The sequence below is a fragment of the Mixophyes fleayi genome, chromosome 11, assembly GCF_038048845.1.
Source record: "Mixophyes fleayi isolate aMixFle1 chromosome 11, aMixFle1.hap1, whole genome shotgun sequence".
Taxonomy (NCBI): domain Eukaryota; kingdom Metazoa; phylum Chordata; class Amphibia; order Anura; family Limnodynastidae; genus Mixophyes; species Mixophyes fleayi.
Window position 1 is genome coordinate 42,564,089 of NC_134412.1, and position 14,729 is coordinate 42,578,817.

Consider the following 14,729-nt stretch of genomic DNA (forward strand, 5'->3'; position numbering starts at 1 on the left):
TTTTGTAGTTAAAATGCCTCTCATATGTCACAAGGGTGGATTTGTGAAGCCTCAAAATAGGCGAAACTTGACACTTCCTGCCCGCATGCCAGCAAATAAGCAGTGTAAACACAGAGGTCCCATCACATCAACACTAATAAAGCTATTTTCAACGTTGCCAGCATTGTTTCCAGACACTTTGTTTTGTAGCTTTTAACCAGACACACATTTCTTTATATTTAATAAATTAAAAGTTGCAAGGTTAAAATTTGTTGCCGTATATTACTTTGAAGGATTTGACTTGCCTTTACTTTGGCTTTGCACTCCACCCATTTACCTATAGGTGTTTTTAAGTTAATGGAGAACATAGGTTCATTTAATGTTGACATTGTGACTGTCGATGTTACTACTGTCGACAATCACAGTGTCCTCATTTTTACTATGTAGACAAAATGAATCTGTCAACAGGTAGACTGTCGACATTTTGGTGTCGACAGTCATATTTTCAACTCTGAAGCACTGGTAGGCTGTCCACAAATTCAAACAACGTAAAAAAGATTGATACAAATAGAAATAAACAGTCACACTTTCCCTCACTCTCATGATTAATTTAAGCCATAAATTAGGCTAGATAAGTATTTTAATTAAAGGGATGTTACTAAAGCGGTAGGAGGATGGATTTTTGTTTGACAAATTTAAACAGTACACATCTTGAGATTTTTCTACCTCTCTGCACATTTAGCTTCACTGGGTAGACCATTCAGGTGCACCAGTGGAAAACCAAGGTGTTCTGAAGAGCAATTTGTAAACAACCACCTGGTTATTTACTATAGTAACTACTCTGTTGCTAGGCTTTCTCTTCTGTATCTTCAAAAGTACCCAATCCCAGTGGCAGAATGACATCACAAGCTGGAACAATGACTCATACTAATATAAAGCACTTTTTTCACTTCAACATACTGCCGAAATAAGAAGCTTGGGAACCATAGAGGAGAGATGTCGCTGGTTTGCGTCTCTCAAGTATCTGTATCCAGCAGCAGTGTGAATGTAGAAGTAGTGTGTCCTGTCATGCACCTGTCTTCCAATTGATTCTACGGCTTTCCTATCTTCAGCAGAACTAATTGGGTGGCATATTGTAAGTAGAGAAGAAAACAGCACTACAATGGTTATTATCCAGCACTTCGTACCTTTAGACAAAAAAACCCAGAAAACTATGGATAAACAAACATTTATATTGTGCAGAGATTTAAACTTCACTGATAAAACATACTACAGATGCAGGTCAAAAGTAAAATGATGTTTGATCTATGCATATGCCTATGTACTCTAGACATTCTGGGGCTGATTAATCTTCATACACAACTTGCGTTTAAAAAAAGCAGCACATAACTTGAACACATGTTTGCCACTTGTCGGCGGGTCCAGTATTCTGCCCACTTTAAATGTACTCCAGCACCACTGGAGAGTTAATACCCGGCGCAGGAGGGGTTAATTCATTGGTGCAATGCTCTGCATGTATAAAGTAAATAAAAATGTAATTAATATATTTTAACCTCTCGCTGCTGCGTCAGGAGAGTAATACCAAGCGCCGCCGCACTGAAGGGGTCAAAATTGAACGAGTGTGTAACTTTGTGTACTACTATATTTTAAAACGTATTTAAATAAATGTGTATGTGGGTAGAAGGCTGTGGTGCCAGTCAGTGCCCGGTGCACAACATAGTGTAAATGTGCATGTTTTTAAAATGTATATTTGATAAAAAGAAATATGTGCTACCTCTCAATAGTAGTCTAGTAGCTTCCTATAGCAGTTAAACAGTAGCACACAAATATCAACTTTAAATTTCAGTGTACAAATAAGCTATCAAGTATTTGTGTGCTACATGAAAAAACAGTCAGTATTTAACTTATGTGCAAAACAGAATACTAATTTGCACCCCTTGCATTGTAACATGGTTTTGTCCAGGAGACTAAAATAAGAAGTTTCTTAAGTTAAGATCCTTAATGAATCAGGGGCTAAGTCTTTTGAGACGAAGTGTCAAATGCCTGCTCTGGCCGAAGGTCCAGCAGGGGGTTGTTACTGTGTGGTCTTTTGTCCAGAGTGTTAGAACCTGTCTGAACATTGTACACAGCACAAGATTCAGGAAATCACAGCAAGTTTAGGATATCACAGATAATTGTAAATATTGTTAGCCTTGCATGTAAATCAATGTTTGGGTAAACTAATTGCATCCTGATTCTAATAACTCAGACCTCAGAGGACAGGCTTTCCTGTGAGGCTGTGTTCAAATCTGTATAAAAAGCACTGTCTTGTATTGAAAATTGTACTTCTGGTTCCATCTGGCCTGACCACTGATACCTTCAATCAGTGTGACTGCAAATAAACATCACTTGCTTCAAAGACCTGCTTGAAAACATCTTCCATGCTGAAAATCCTGTGACCTACAGATTAGACTCAAAATCAAATCAGTTCCCGGCTGTTTCTGAGTTTTGGACCCAACATCCAGTACCACCGTTCTGCCTGCTCACTTGTACCTTCAACCAGGGTGAGCAAATAAACATCACTTGCTTCAATAACCTGCTTGGAAACTTCTCTATCCCTGTGACCTACAGATTAGACCCAACTCTAATCCGTTCCCGGCTGTTTCTGAGGTTTGAACTCAGCTTTCCGGTACCACCGCTCTGCCTGCTACCCAGCAGCTCTGGTCAGTGTGATAGGCCAGGGGGGGAATCCATTCACAGCAACCCTGATCCATAGGAAGAGGTCAGGAGTACCAGCCCAGGTACACCACTAACTGGGTAAACTTGCAGCGTCAGTTATAAAGAAGAAACCCGGTTCTGGATGCCGGTAAAGGAGTCCAGTGGTGGCAGCATATGTAAGCCCCTCCTACTGCAGTGAGAGGGCGCATCTGGGATAAAGAAAAGGAACGGTGGCAAATTAAGCCCAACCGGTTCCCAGCAACAACAGACAGGGTGGCATAGGCGTCCATCCTGTCACACATACATTCATACAGATAGGAAAGGCACATTTATACATTGATAAAACAGTTGATGTAGGCCATGCATTGTATTTGATGTAAAATATATGAAACTTTCTATACTGTTATTATATATTATATATGTGTAAAGACGGTTACTGAAAATACCTATTGTTAATAAGAAAACATTGGGCTAGATTTACTAAGCTGCAGGTTTGAAAAAATGGGGATGTTGCCTATAGCAACCAATCAGATTCTAGCTTTCATTTATTTAGTGCTTTCTACAAAATGACAGCTAGAATCTGATTGGTTGCTATAGGCAACATCCCCACTTTTTCAAAGCTGCAGCTTAGTAAATCTAGCCCATTATCTTAAATAAGACTTTGTGGAAAATATTTCTTGATATCATTTTAATTAATAAAGTTTGTGACTCTGGGGAATCAATAGTGCCAACCACAATTGGTTATATAATTTATATATATCCTTAGTCTTAAGAAAGGATTATATCTGTTATTCGCCATTAAGAAATATTACCCCTACGGTAAGAAAAAAGGATATCAAATTATACCACACCAAATACATAGTTGCCTACTTCTCCCAGAATGTGTGGGAGATTTAGAATCTCTCCCCGACTCCTGGGAGAGCAGAACAACCTCCTGTATCCTGGCCACTTCGTTAGTGAAGTAGGTGGGAGTGGGGCTTCGGAAGTTATTCACAGCGAATTGGGTCATCATGACCACTGCCCCCTGCTGCAGTAGGCTGAAAATGTTAAACTAAGGGGGAAGTGCATAATGGCGTTATTCACGTGAGCACACCCCCAGGACACGTCATCAGTCATCAAGATCTCCTCTCCCGGAGGGGCAGAAGTTGGCAAGTATGAGCAAATGCACTTTATAACACTAACTTTAATAGTCATAGTCCACAAGGGATTAGTGCATTAAAAGGCACATTTATAATGCATTATATGGCACATTTTTAGGGTCACACTTTTGATGCTCACAGTACAATTGACATTTTAACATTATTAATCAATCCTTTGTTCAAGCACATTGAGGAATGGAGTCAGGGATTGATAATGCACATGGATATGTGTATCATAAATTGATCTATGAACGGAAATTGCACAAATTGAATAAACTGCATAAACTTGCTATAGGCAATATCTCCACTTTTTCAAAGTCACAGCTTGATAAATTTACCCCTGAATGTTAATGTGCCCCACACTGGGCAGGTATGTAGGAAGAACATCTATATAAACAATAGATGTGTAAGATCTTCACACACACCTCCCTGAATAAGTCATGTTATTAGAAAAAAAAAACACGTCCCCCCCCCCACTCCCCTCGTGTGCTGCACATAGCCGGACCGGAAGCTGGCTACTCAGAACAACTTAAACACCATGGCCAGATAGGAGTTTCATTCATCACTTGGACAAGCAGGGCGCGCACAGGTTGCAGCTACAGAGAAGACTCTTTTCTTTTTACATAAGGATCTTCTGTGACCACTAGAGATATAGAGAATGGGCCCTATACTTATAATTGGTGTCTGTATAGGTGCATCTTTCTTCATTTTTCATAGCGAGATTAGTTTCAACGTGTGGTGTGTGTAGTTCAATAAAGATTATTTAGTTATTATTTTACTTTATCCATATTTTGCTCTATTATATTTATTTATTTTTACTTTTATTACACACATACACTTTGAGGAGCAATGAACCATCTGAATCAAGGATGAAGAATTAAGGATGAAGATGCATAAGAACTTTACCATCTAACTAGAAAAGGAATATTCTTTGTATTTAATTTTCCCAAACGATAAAAAAAGGACAATCAATATCGATTAATATCGCTATACCAGTTGTGACAGAATGGACCGCCTATGCCACCCTGTCTGTTGTTGCTGGGAACTGCCTGGGCTTACTTTGCCACTGTTACCCTTCGCTATCCCAAGTGCACCCTCTAACCACAGTAGGAGGGGCTTGCAAATGCTGCCACCATTGGACTCCTTTACCGGAATCCAGTACCGGCTTTCTTCTGGGTAACTGACGCTGCTAGTGTACCCCTTTGTTGGTGTACCTGGGCAGGTACCCCTGACCTCTTTCTATGGATCAGGGTTGCTGTGGATGGATCCCCTCTGGTCTATCACATTGGCCAGAACTGCTGGGTAGCGGGCAAAGCGGTGGTACCGGAAAGCTGGGTACAAACCTCAGAAACAGCCGAGAACGGATTACAGTTGGGTCTAATCTGTAGGTCACAGGGATAGAGAAGTTTCAAAGCAGGTATTTGAAGCAAGTGATGTTTATTTGCTCACCCTGGTTGAAGGTACCAGTGAGCAGGTCAGATGAAACAAGAAGAACAATTTTCAATACAAAACTGCTTTTTTATACCGTTTGGACACAGCCTCACAGGGTAAGTCAGCCCCCTGAGGTCTGAGCCATTTTTAGTATCAGGATACAATATGTTTATCCAAACATGGATTTACGTGCAAGGCAAAGGTAACAATATTTACACTTCTCTGTGAAATCCTAAAACTTGCTGTGATTTCCTGCATCTTGTTTTAGACACAGGAAATCTAAGAGCAAGTCTAATTAAACCATCCTGTGCCTTCAGGTGCTGGACCCTCACACATCAAAAGGTCTGAAAACATGGGTCCTTTCTGCAGACAGTTGCAGAATACATATTTCCTCCACTTGAGAACTCCCAAAGAAAATTACAAAACCCCAAACAAGTTGATTTTTGCATCAGCTATATGCCTCAGATATAATACAGTTTCTCTAGCAAAGTTAAAACACAAAACAAATTTCCTCCTCTGGTCTCAGAAATAAAGATATTTCCTTTATCAACATATACATAATGTCAAAATTAAGTACATTTGCAATTATATAAATAAGTGCCATGCGCTATTTACTTTAGATAAGTTTATACCATAAGTTATTTACAAGTGATCCAGTCACACCAGTGTATATGTTCTGTTATTTGTCTTACAGAATAATTTGAGTTTATTGTGCAATTCTATGATAATAATATCTAAAAGATTTTATTGTTGGTAGGTAACTCACTGATTGAATTACATCATTTTTCAGAATAGATCACAAATTATTTTAAAACTTCACATACATAACGAAGTTGTATCAGACACTGATAAAATTCTCGCTATATTGTAAATGATAATAAATCAAAGTGGTATTCAGCCACTGTACAAACCAAAGCACCTTTGATAATACTCACTAACTGATTTGGATGTTGATAGTTAAAAATATAGATAATTGAAAGCGTTACCTATCGATTAGGGATACTGGACACCCCCCTCTTTTTGCTAAGCATCTTCTAAGACACTTCTACATAACTTTAATCAGTTTGAGCGCAAGCGTACTTGAGGTTTTCCTAAGGCGGTTACACTGCTGCTCTGGTTCCTGGGGATGGACCTCCTAAGAAGCACTGCCGTGCTAAGGTGTCCCTTGATCCCTGTTGGTCCAGTGGCAGCTGCACAGTCACTCCAACCGGCAACCTAAATTCAGCGACTGTGGAAGGTCTTCTAATGGTGCCTCCTGGATTCAAGTGAATCCAATCCAGGAGGCGTAGTGCATGCTGAGGAACCCAACATGCAAAGAGCCAGGAGTGGCAGTATGAAACACCTGCCTGGTATCAGACTGCCTACTCGCTGGAGCAAAATTTGGATACAGGGGGGAGCAGGAACCCAGGAAGGTCCCTGGAAGTTATTTTAGTTGGGAGATTTAAAGATACATTTCCCGCCTTAAACATAGTGGAACCAAGGGTGGAGAAGAAGCTGAGCCCCACTCTCCAGGAATTTATTAATGAAATATTTTGAGACTTGTTGTATTCGTCAGTGGTTGACTACCTCAATGACATCTTGATCTGTCCTCAAGACTTTTCCTCGCTTCAAGAGCATGTCAAGGGAGTTCTTACCTGTCTCCAAGAGAACCACCTGTCTTGTAAGTTGGAAAAATGCCTGTTTGAGCAACCACAAGTACATTCCCTTGGATACTTAATTTCTAGTGTGGGTTTGCAGATGGATGCCAGGAGAGTGAGGGCTATTCTTGATTGGCCTTAACTCTCCGGCCTTAAAGCCACTCAACATTTCATCGGTTTCTGTAATTATTACCGACCGTTCATCAAGACCTTTATAGGTCTTTTGATCAGTCTGATACCTGCCCTCCAGATTCTAAACCTATTAGTCCACTCAAAATTCTAGCTTTGACCGAGTCCTCTCGAAGATCCCTCCTGTTTGGCATTCCTTCATGGATGTTCACCTTCACCCCAAACTTTTAGCCTGGGCTCACGACTACAAATTTGCCAGTCACAGTGACACCAAGAAAACCATTGCTCTTCTGTCCCGCATTTTTTGGTGGCCTTCCTTAAGCTCCGACGGCCACAAATTTGTAGAAGCCTGTGACGTTTGTCCCCGCATAAGACGCCCAGGTGGTCTCCTGCCAGTCTTCTTCTACCACTTCCGGTTCTAGACTCACCATGGACCAGCATTTCAATGGACTTTATTACGGACCTCCCTAATAGTCATGGTTTCAACTCCATTTGGGTAGTAGGGAACAGTTTTTTAAAATGGGCACACTTTGTTCCTCTTAAGAAGTTACCTTCTGCTACAGAACTTGCCCTTCTTTTTATCAAGAATCTTGTTCGACTTCATGGTTGCCCCTGGGAGATCATTTTTGATCGGGGTCTACAATTTATCTCCAAGCTTTGGAGATCTTTTTGTAGTCATCTTGGGATCCAGTTAAAATTCTCTTCGGGCTACCACTCCGAGACCAAAGTTCAAACGGAGCGGGTCAACCAGGATTTGAAGACCTTTCTCTATTGTTATTGCTTTAATCATAAAGCCTTCTGGAAAGATCATTTTCCTTGCGCAGAATTTTCTGATAATAACCATCAGCACGAATAAACCGGAACATGCCCTTTCTTTACCATCTTTGGCAGACACCCTATTTTACCTACTTTCTCTGACAAATCCATTATCCAGTACCCGCTGTTCAAGGAGTAGTCTATAATTTTTCTAAGATCTAGACCCAAGTACAGGATAAACTGCTACAAGCCTCGAACCGGTACAAACACTTTGCAGATCACCATGGCAGGAGCCTTCTGGTTCTTCATGTAGGGGACAAGGTGTGGCTATCCACAGTAACTTCAAACACAGAGTACCATCTATGAAGTTTGCACCACGCTATATTGGTCCCTTCAGCATTTTGCACGTTATTAATGCTGTCACTTACAAACAATGAACTTTCTAAGTTATCTTCCACCTCCTCCCTTCATCAAGTCGGTCTACGGGTGATGAGTATGAGGTAGAACGTATCTTGGATTCTCGTTCTATTCGAGGCAGAAGACATTTTCTAGTCCATTGGAAGGGTTACTACTAGGGTGCAAGAGTATAGTCTCCTCTGCTTCAACACCTTGTTTGCATCCAGAAATCTGCTCCTCTCTATTTCGTCTGAACTTCTTTTGGATTCTGTTTTGGTACCTTGCTGCTAGTTCTGGTTTCCCAATTCCTGGCTTGCCTTTGACCAATCTTCGGATCTCCCCATGTACCTCGCTGCCTGATTGGTTTAGACTCGGATTGATTGACTACGGTCTATCTACTCTGCTACTACGCTGGTGCCTAACTTGGAGAACCGCGACCTGCACACCCTTCTGCAGCGAAGCCCAAACTCCCTTGCAGGGGTCCCAGGCGAACACCGGGAGTGCGTTAGACTCCGCGCCTCCCTGCTAAGCAGTGCAAATACCGGCTAGTAGCTACCTCACAGCATGACACTGTAGCAACAAGGTTAAATGTGTTAAATCCCTCCAAGCCGATTCATGAGCTAGCTGCATGAATCAGCCTGGATTGGTTAAAGGGGCAGGAGGCTGGCTTATCTCTTGCCAGGTTATGGGGAGAATTCAATTCTCAGCTGTAATTTATTTCAACACAGGTTTCACTCATTTTGGAGCACTTTAAGTTAACCCGTTATTCAAATATATTTTTAACGCACTGTTTTGTTCGCGTAAACGGTCCCATCAAGGAAAAGTAGATGATAGGGAGGGTGGGAGGCAGAAGCGTTAAAAGCTATACAATTCTTTTTTAACATAGCTCGGTAAACTGGCCAATCGGCAGTTTTTTCTCGCACTTCTTATAGCTGTGTAAAAAATAGAAGAGATAAAAAAGAAAATACAAATCATGTAAATATGGTAAAAAACAGAAAAATGACGTTTCTTAGCAATGTCTGGCATGGTAAAGGTGCAAAAACTGTACAAAAAGCATGTTAAAAAATACCAAAGATTACTTTTTCCGTCAACCATCATTTGAAGCTAGGAATATAAAGAGATCCAAATACTAGAGACACCAGTCCATCAAGTTATAATTGAAATTGATCCAGATTAAGCAATCGCCAATCTGTTTCAATCGGGAAAAATCCCTCCAGACCCAATATTGCAGTCCTATTTTTACCCTATATCCACTACTAACATTCATTTTAATCAACGGTCATATCCCTGGATACATTCTTGAATCTGCTATCTCAACCTTCCCTGGGAGTGAATTCCATATCTTGACTGCCCTTACTGTAAAGAACCCCTCCCTTTGCTGGATGTGAAACTTCCTCTCCTCTAACCTTAGGGGGTGACCGCGTGTCCTGTGTATATTCCTTGGAGTAAAAAGTTCCCCTGAAAGTTCTCTGCATTGACCCTCAATGTATTTGTACATAGTAATAATATCTCCTCTTAGACGCCTCTATTCTAAAGTAAACATGCCTAAACTGGCTAACCTTTCCTCATAACTTAATGACTCCATACCCTTTATCAATTTTGTTGCCCAGAACTGTACTGCATATTCAAAGTGAAGTCTTACCAATGATTCATATATAGTGGCAAAATTACACTATCTTGCCTTGCATCTATGCCCCTTTTTGAAGTAGTTTTTGAGTCGTATAACTATGTCTCGAGGCAGTTGGCCTGGGCCTGGTTTTGGGCATAGCGCCCAATGTGCTCTATCCAGATTTAGTAAATCTTTTGGAAGATCAGGGATCATTTGTAGAAACATACCTTCAAGATAGTTAGGTAGGGCTTGCAGCTGAATCTATTACGGCAGATTTTTTTATTCTGATGTTGTTGCATCTATTACTGTTTTCTAAATCTTTTAATTGATCTTTGAAGATGTTGAATTCCACCCGTAGATCTCTGTATCTGTTTGTTGATGCTTGGAGATTACATTTATTTGACTTTCAACAACATCTGTACGGGACCCGAGCTCTGAGATTTCCGAGCGGAGTTCTGAGATAATTGCCTGCATTTCTGACTGTATTGTTCTTGTGACTATGGCAATCACATCATTCGGAGTGAGTGGAGACTTAGATAGCGAAGTGTCATCTGAGTCGGATCCCAGATTTGTTTGGTCGGGATGTGGTTTAGAACGGTGATTAGCCTTTTCGAGGGCTTTAAGGATGGTATGTTTAGGAGTATTGCTTTTTTTATTATTTTTGTGAGACATAAATGGTAATTGAAAAGGTTCAATAAACAAATCAATTGCTATGTAGAGATCAATATCAATTGAAATATGTTGAGTAGTACTTCAGATGGCTTCCCATTATATGTAAAGAAATTTAATACATTAAGTGCAGATGGAATTTCCCACAGCCACTGTAATTACAGTGCGAATTACATTGTTTTGTGTCCTTTAGTCGTTGGACAGAAGGCTATTGTTAGAAAATATTAGTAGTTTAAAAGTGAGAGGGTGTTAATATTGATCAGGAATCAGGATGTAATGGAGTGCGGTGAGGGCTTTCAGAAGAGATGTAATATATCAGTTCGCCACTTCACAGCAGCAAAATGTGGTGTTCAGACAGCTACCAGTAGAAGGTACAGCAAGTGTGACTGTAATAATATGCCCACTCAGATTATTTAAAATGCACTTCTTTTAAGAAAGAACGAGGGTATTAGGCAATTATAGCAGACTTCTAGGATTGTGATGATAAATTGATGTGAATTCACCAGAAATTATGTAGGTTGAGATCCTTTTAGATTAAGATCTCCTATCACGATGTGTCACTGTGATGACGGCAAGAGATGTATTTTGGCGTCAAAGTTTTAATGTCAGTCAGCAAAACAGTACACAGTTATGATGCAAATAATTGAGATATAGTTAAGTGACTGTGAGAAGCAATATGTTAAATGGCCACCAGATGGCAAACTGACCAACTTTGATCTGAACGTGATAAGGTAAGGTTCACTGAGTGACCAGCACGTAGCAGCACCCTTGTTAGAAATGCAGTGTCCTCTTCATTATTTATAGATTTTCACAGAGTCTGTGCTCAATATGTCAGATAGGCATATGACTGCTGATAAATGAAGCAGGATCGCTGCTGCAGGCTTTCCCTACCAGTTCTGGCTGGGCTCCCTGCAGGTGGCTGTGGATGGTCAGAGATGCTTTGTCGGAGATTTAAGCAGCCAGGAAAGTCACAAGGGAGTGAGAGAACGATTCCAGTGGGTCCTCTGAGGGATGACTTTTTCCGGTCCTATGGCTCTTCTCGATCACGTGACTTGGCGCGAAATTGCAGCAGCAGGCAAACTTAAGAAATATGGAAACTTTACTCTCTAAACCAGGCCTGTCCAACCTGCGGCCCTCCAGATGTTGTGAAACTACAAGTCCCAGCATGCCCTTCCAACTATCAACTGGTTGTCTACCAGCAAAGCATGTTGGGGCTTGTAGTTTCACAACACCTGGAGGGCCGCAGGTTGGACAGGCCTGCTCTAAACCATCACCACGGTCATTAATAAATATATTAAAAAGGAGTGGCCCCAGCACGGAATCTTGAGGTACTCCATTTAAAACTTTTGACCATTTAGAATGCTAATGATAAAATCAGTATATATGAACACAATCCTGTGTCATCAAAGGGTGTATTCACAAAGAGACTACTCTGTATCATAGGATTGTGATTATAACATCATCTCAGCGTGTATGCCGAATCTCATTTATATATGAGGTAGTTAACATCGGGACATCAGTCCTCGGCTAATTGGAAATCCAGCACCTGAGTACGATCATTCCGAGACCGCTTGGACATATCATCATACTTATCAGCGGACATCTGGTTTTACCGGGACGCCGGTTTATTGTGGTGAAGAGCATCATATTAACATCCATACCATCTATTAGATCTCGGAGGAGACTTACTATATTCTCATTTGGGAGCTACAACCAGTGATAATTGTATCACGCTCCAGACCAATACACTCTACAGACGGATCCAGTTCATGCACCCTTGTGCTGCAGCCGCATACGATGAATGGGTGAGATCCATCCTGCTATACACCCTTTGATGACACAGGATTGTGTTCATATATACTGATTTTATCATTAGCATTGTGTACTGGCCAGACACATCTATCATTGTTATTTGATGTACACATGTTTATTGTGATGTAATATTGGACATCCATTGTTATATTTTCTACATGTGAGTTCCGCCATTGGAATAAATCATATTTGTATATTTTAGAATAAAGTTTTATCTCTTCTTTGGACGCACCCTGTTTATTTCTGTTGTTCTATATACTTTTGGAGATTGGCAATCTCACACAGGGTTTGCTACAAGAAGATCTGTATACTCAATCATTATTAATATACTGAGGTGATATTAGGTTGTAGCACAGTAAGCCATTTTTGTTCTGTAGTCATATATGTTCTAATGTTTTGTATAAATTAGTGTATTAAACAAAAATTCAATATGTAGATAGTATTAATTATAGATGCAGTGTAATGCTAATGTATGCCAATTCAATTGATTGCAGAATACTCACAGCCAGTTGCTATGCAGTCACCAAGCCAACCAACAGCTACCAGCAAATGACAGTTTGCTAATGGCCATGTTATTTTTATAGTCAAGATGGCCACGTTAAACCCTACCCTCCACTTCTCTAAAAATTTGCATACACCAATGGTTAACGCGTCGGGCGCCGTTACCGGCTTTCAAAACGAATACCACGATTTTTACGGATGCGTTAAGCAAAAACGGCTCCATTGCATGTCCAAACCAGCGTGAATCGTTTCAATCACTGATTCAAGATCCTGCTTTAACACCTATTTGCTTGCTGTAACTCCCTGTGACCTCCAGATTAGACCACTCTAATCTGTTATTCGGCTGTTCTGAGGTTTGGGACCCAGCATCTAGCAACAATGATCTGCCCGCTACCCTGCAGCTCTGGTCCATTGTGAGAGGCCAGGGGGAACTATCGACGGCAACCCCTTTATCTGAAGGAAGAGGTTAGGGGTACTAGCCCAGGTGCCCAGTAAGGGGGTGTTTTTGCAGCAAGAGTTTACTCCATAATGTACATACAATGCACATTCATAGTTTTTCTTCCTTGCATATATATATTCTGTGGGTTTGGTTGCATATGTGTAGTCATCACTTTCAATCGGCACTTATACCTGCCCTGTAACTGGTGCAAATGATACTGCTACAAAATATGTACGTACAAGATGCCCAGAATTTGAATCGTATGCATTCGCATTGGCACGCCCTTAGTGTACACAGACTACGTTCATTTGTGTCTTCCCTCCTCAGTTTCACCCCTAAAGCCGTAGGCGGTAGTAAGTGTCATTTGTGTTCACACACAAATTGGATGCAATAGCGTTCATTGGTGTAAAGTCAGTTTCTGAGCATGACAGAGCAATTTCATGCAAGATACAGCACGCAATGAGACTTGCGTCTGTAGATGAATTGGGCCCTCTACGTATTTCATAAATTCTAGACATAAGCACATCATGGTATTATATATTAATATGTCCATTTACTCAGTGTTTCTGTAAATATGACCCTTACAAGTACCTCACTTTATCTAGATTAGGATATCTATTGTTCATACATTGACACCAACAAAAATCAATTCAGCATAAATTGTGGTATCATCATTCTCTGGTCTGTTATGCCAAAAAAGGGTTGGATATTTTTATTCCGAGAAATAACATCTATAGCTGTAACTATTAGTTTGTAATATTGGAGTGATTGATCCAAGGAATTCATGTGAATGCCATTTGTGGAGTCAGAAGAAAATCTTTCTCCTACTCTGTAGACAAATTGCCAATTGCCTCATGGTGGTTTTGTTTGGTCTTCCTCTGTATAAACACAAATAGAATATCCTTAATATTCTTTATACTCTGCTAATAATTTCTTGGAAAAGAAAGTTTTACATTCTTCAGTTTAAAAAGGTAGCTTGTGAAAATTAAGCCTTGTTTTTATCTATAATCCTATTAAATAGAACACCAATGGTAACACTATTAAAGTTATTTTAAAGTTATTTTGAAAGCAAAATTTGTTTACTAATGTTCTGTGCAAGCCTTAATTAGCCACCCCCTTAGTCCTGTGGTAGAACAATTCACACTTTTCTTGTTCTTACAACAAAATAACCTGTTCATAGTTGGAAATTAAATGAATTTTCTTCCTACAAGGGGTGACTGTGTCCTTTGTGGAGACTCAACTCTAAACTGTGCTATAGCCATGTACTCTAATGTGACATAACTATACCTGTGTGAATGGGTCTACATTATGTGTATAATTTAATTACTAAAGTTAATAGGATATGTAACTACATATATATCAATGTCAGCATATATTTGCAACTCTTCCCTTCTTCTCCATCAATTCATACAACAGTAAGATCACTATAGGGAATACCTCCTTGTAGGAAGGTCTGGGGGTCCTTGCTTGGGTAGACTGAATCAAAATTCAACTTGCTGGACAACACCATAGGAAATGATAACAATGTAATACAA

The 14,729-nt window shown here is 40.2% G+C and overlaps 1 protein-coding gene across 13 annotated transcripts in view; it reads right to left on the reverse strand.

Annotated features, from left to right (window-relative positions):
* Positions 1–14,729, reverse strand: part of PHLDB1 (pleckstrin homology like domain family B member 1) — a 240,117-nt gene that overhangs the window by 35,581 nt on the left and 189,807 nt on the right. The window lies entirely within an intron of this gene.